The 5181-nt window shown below is 58.8% G+C and overlaps 1 pseudogene; it reads left to right on the top strand.

Annotated features, from left to right (window-relative positions):
* The first annotated feature begins 4699 nt into the window (after positions 1-4699).
* On the top strand, positions 4700-4874 carry LOC140896580 (U2 spliceosomal RNA; annotated as a pseudogene).
* Positions 4875-5181: the final 307 nt, after the last annotated feature.

Genomic DNA, 5181 nt, shown 5'->3' with positions numbered 1-5181 from the left:
CCTCAGACCGCCCCGCGAACTCCAACTGCCGGAGGAACCAGAGCCACTCCTCAGACCGCCCCGCAAACTCCAACTGCCGGAGGAACCAGAGTCACTCCTCAGACCGCCCTGCGAACTCCAACTGCCGGAGGAACCAGAGTCACTCCTCAGACCGCCCTGCGAACTCCAACTGCCGGAGGAACCAGAGCCACTCCTCAGACCGCCCCGCGAACTCCAACTGCCGGAGGAGGCAGAGCCGCCCCTCAGACCGCCCCGCGAACTCCAACTGCCGGAGGAGCCAGAGCCGCTCCTCAGACCGCCCCACGAACTCCAACTGCCGGAGGAGCCAGAGACTCTCCTCAGACCGCCCCGCGAACTCCAACTGCCGGAGGAACCAGAGCCGCCCCTCAGACCGCCCCGCGAACTCCAACTGCCGGAGGAGCCAGAGACTCTCCTCAGACCGCCCCGTGAACTCCAACTGCTGGAGGAGCCAGAGCTGCTCCTCAGACCGCCCTGCGAACTCCAACTGCCGGAGGAACCAGAGTCTCTCCTCAGACCGCCCTGCGAACTCCAACTGCCGGAGGAACCAGAGCCGCCCCTCAGACCGCCCTGCGAACTCCAACTGCCGGAGGAGCCAGAGCCACCCCTCAGACCGCCCTGCGAACTCCAACTGCCGGAGGAACCAGAGCCGCCCCTCAGACCACCCTGCGAACTCCAACTGCCGGAGGAGCCAGAGCCACTCCTCAGACCGCCCCGCGAACTCCAACTGCCGGAGGAACCAGAGTCACTCCTCAGACCGCCCTGCGAACTCCAACTGCCGGAGGAGCCAGAGCCGCCCCTCAGACCGCCCCGCGAACTCCAACTGCCGGAGGAACCAGAGACTCTCCTCAGACCGCCCCGCGAACTCCAACTGCCGGAGGAGCCAGAGGCACTCCTCAGACCGCCCTGCGAACTCCAACTGCCGGAGGAGCCAGAGCCGCCCCTCAGACAGCCCCGCGAACTCCAACTGCCGGAGGAACCAGAGCCGCTCCTCAGACCGCCCCGCGAACTCCAACTGCCGGAGGAGCCAGGGCCGCTCCTCAGACCGCCCTGCGAACTCCAACTGCCGGAGGAGCCAGTGCCAAGCCTCAGACCGCCCCGCGAGCTCCAGACGTTACTGGAGGAACCAGCCCCGCAGCCACAGGAAAGCACCGGGCCCTCATCACCAGACGGTCCAGCACGGCCCCCGAGTCCGTTCTGAGGGACGCTGCCTACGGGAGATCTCACCCTCCAGCAGCAACCGCCCAGGCAGCAGTCACTCCTGGAAGGACCAGCGGTGTCCCAGCAACCCCCGAGCCGGATGGTGTCTCTCCAATCACGAGCAACGCCAGCATCCCGCCAGAGATCCCACCCCAGCACCCAACCAAAGGGAATCCTGACTCACGAGATAGAAGGCAGGCCGTCCATGCAGGCTTTGAGCCTGCATGAGACGAGGTCAAGGACCATGAGGGCCAGCAGCCGATGGTGAGGGCTGCCACTCCGTGGCAGACTGCCTGGACCGAGGAGCTACAAGCGGCAGCTTCCTTTGACGACTTTGACCTCCTCGTAGACAGGCTCACCCAAGAACTGTCTGTGGAAACCGCTCCCAGGAGAAGGTCCAACCAGGAGAATGCCCTGCCTGCCCGCAGAACGCCTGCTCCAAACCTCAACACCACCACCAGGGGAGCCAGAAGTAGAGATGCCAGCCGCCGCTACTATCCAGCAGCAGCTTCAAGGATCCAAAAGCTGTACCGGGCGAACCACTCCAAAGCCGTGAGAAAGATCCTCGATGGGCCCTCGCCCTACTGCACGATCCCATCTGAGCGTCTCTACAGCTACTTCAAGGATGTATTCGACCGCACAGCCCAGAATGACGCTCAGCGCCCAGAGTGCCTCCACCCCCTGCCCCGTGTTGACGAAGCAGGTGTCCTGGAAACTGACTTTACGCCCAGGGAAGTGATGGCCAGACTCTCAAAAACAAAAAACACAGCTCCTGGGGAAGACGGCATCCGCTACAGCCTCCTGAAAAAGGGAGATCCCAGCTGCCTGGTCCTCGCCACGCTCTTCAACCAGTGCAAGTGATTCTGCCGGACTCCCAGCTCCTGGAAGAAGGCCATGACAGTACTGGTGTACAAGAAGGGTGAGCGGGATGACCCCAGCAACTGGAGGCCCATCTCCCTCTGCTCCACGATCTCCAAGCTCTATGCCAGCTGCCTGGCGTCGAGGATCACGGAGCGGTCGGTGACCGGGGGAGCCATCAGTTCCACCCAGAAAGGCTTCATGTCCTGCGAGGGCTGCTATGAACACCACTTTGTGCTCCAAACCACCATTGAAACGGCCTTAAGGGCGCGGAGGCAGTGCACGGTAGCATGTCTCGACCTGGCTAACGCCTTTGGGTCCATGACCCACCACCACATCTTTGCCACGCTCCAGGAGTTTGGGATGCCAGAGAACTTCCTCCGTGTGATCCGAGAGGGGTACGAGGGATGCAGCCCCACCATTCGCTCGGTCGAAGGGGAGACCACCGTGGTCCCGATCCGGAGCGGAGTTAAGCAGGGCTGTCCCCTCAGCCCCATCATCTTTAACCTCGCCATGGAGCCGTTGCTGCGAGCGATCTCCAATGGCGCAGATGGCTTCAACCTCCACAGTGAGAGGGTGAGCATCCTGGCTTATGCGGATGACCTGGTCCTGACCGCGGATGACCCAGAGAACCTCCAAAGTATTCTAGATGCCACCAGTCAAGCTGCCGATTGGATGGGGCTCCGCTTCAATGCAAAGAAGTGCGTATCTCTCCACATCGACGGCAGCAAAAGGGACTCGGTGCAGACGACAGGGTTCCAGATCCAGGGCGAGCCTGTCATCCCCCTGGCAGAGGGGCAGGCCTACCGGCACCTCCGCATGCCGACAGGTTTCCGTGTCCGGCAGACACCCGAGGACACCATCCAGGAGATCTTGCAGGATGCCGCCAAGTTCGACGCCTCACAGCTAGCACCATGGCAAAAGATAAATGCCCTGAACACCTTCCTGATCCCCTGCATCTCATTTGTCCTAAGGGGATCCGCTGTCGTGAAGGTACCCCTCAACAAGGCAGACAAGATCGTCCGGCAGCTGGTGAAGAAGTGGCTGTTCCTTCCCCAGAGAGCCAGCAACGAGCTGGTGTATATCACAAGCAGGCATGGTGGTGCCAATGTCCCCCACATGGGTGACCTGTGTGACATCGCGGTGATCACCCACACCTTCCACCTGCTGACGTGTCCCGACGCCATGATAAGGAACATCGCAGCAAACGCCCTCCATGATGCAACAAAGAAGCGATCGGCAGAGCCCCCTCCAACCAAGAAACCACCAGCTTCCTGAGCGGTTCCCTGGATGGCGAATTCGGACGGGATGGGCGCGACATCGCTTCACTGTGGTCCGGCGCTCGCAGTGCCATGCATCACCTGGGGAAGCGCATCGGCTGCCGCTGGGAGTTGTGCGAGGAGCGCCAGGAGCTGGGAGTCCCGGGGCCGCAGATCAGGTCTGAGGACAACACCATCGTCACCCCGAGCGCCAGGGGCATGCTGGAGAGGACCCTGAAGGCGGCCATCCACTCACTGTACATGGAAGCTCTGAAGCATAAACCAGACCAGGGTAAAGCCTTCGACTGACCAGCAAGTGGGACGCCAGCAGCCACTTCCTTGCCTGGGGGCGGCTTCACCCGTTTCGGTGACTGGCGGTTCAGCCACTGCACCCGGCTCAACTGCGTCCCGCTCAATGGGGCTGTCCACCACGGGAACCGAGACAAGCGTTGCAGGAAGTGCGGCTACTCCAACAAGACCCTGCCCCACATCCTGTGCAGCTGCAAGCCCCACTCCAGAGCCTGGCAGCTGCGCCACAACGCCATCCAGGACCACCTGGTGAAAGCCATTGCACCAAGCCTGGGGGAGGTCGCCATGAACTGCGCCATCCCCGGCACTGACAGCCAGCTGCGACCCAACGTGGTAGTCACCAACGAGGCCCAGAAAAAGATAATCCTCGTCGACATCACGGTCCCCTTCGAGAACAGGACCCCGGCCTTCCGAGAAGCCCGAGCTCGTAAGCTGGAAAAATACGCCACTCTGGCCAACACCCTGAGAGCGAAGGGCTACGAGGTGCAGATGGACGCCCTGATCGTCGGAGCCCTGGGCGCTTGGGACCCCTGCAACGAGCGTGTGCTGCGGACCTGTGGGATCGGTCGACACTACGCGCGGCTCATGCGGCGCCTCATGGTCTCGGACACTATCCGATGGTCCAGGGACATCTACATCAAACACATCACCGGCCACCAACAGTACCAGGAGGTGTGAGCTGGTTCAACATCGTGCATCCACTATGGGAAAGGGACTGAGAGGCTTTTTCCATTGGACCGTATGAACTGGAATCATAAACTCCCTGAACATTAAATCCCACCAAATGAGGGTAGATCCATCCCCATCATCGTATCCGCTCATTATACTCCACACCTGAACATAGCCATTATATGGACAACATACCCCCATATCTCAATGTCTGTACTTTGATCGGTTAAACTTTTACCCCCAATCAGAGAGATTGCAGATTATGTATTCCTTATGCCACCAGCTCCTAAACCGAATTTCACACCCCTTGATAATCTGTACCTTATCCCCTCATAACCAGAAATTTCTATGCTTGAACCCTGTACCGTTTTCTTTTTATTTCAACATTATCTTAATAAAATTATTAAATCTGTTCTTATCAGTTTAATAGCTGATATGTCCTTTATTTGAGGACTGTCTATTAAATTGATTTTTGAAACAGGGGGACGGACTAGGAGCTTGCTCTGTCCACCCCACGCATCGGCCTGGTATTGCAGTGTCTCCAGGAACGGTGCAGCTCCTTTTGGGGAGAATCTTCTGGTTAGAAAAGCAGAAAGTTTTACTGTGACAAGGCTTCTTGAGAGCAGATTTCTTCAAGGGGCTGGAAAAAATTGGAACCTTCTAGTGCTTTACTTTCTTTATGACAAACTATTGTTACAATTTCTTGGGAGTGTTTTGCGAATCGATAGATGTGAGGTTCTTTGTCTTGCTAGAGGATTGTTTAAGAAGTTGGGATCTTTCTCTCTCATAACACTCAGACCCGGGGCTGAGTGTTTTGAGAAAGACTTGGAGAGTTGGAGGGCAGAGAGTGAAGAGTTGGAGGGCATAG

The sequence above is a fragment of the Lepidochelys kempii genome, chromosome 12 (genome assembly GCF_965140265.1).
Source record: "Lepidochelys kempii isolate rLepKem1 chromosome 12, rLepKem1.hap2, whole genome shotgun sequence".
NCBI classification, from domain to species: domain Eukaryota; kingdom Metazoa; phylum Chordata; order Testudines; family Cheloniidae; genus Lepidochelys; species Lepidochelys kempii.
The sequence above is the reverse complement of the archived record's forward strand: the minus strand, read 5'-3'. Positions and strand labels throughout refer to the sequence as shown.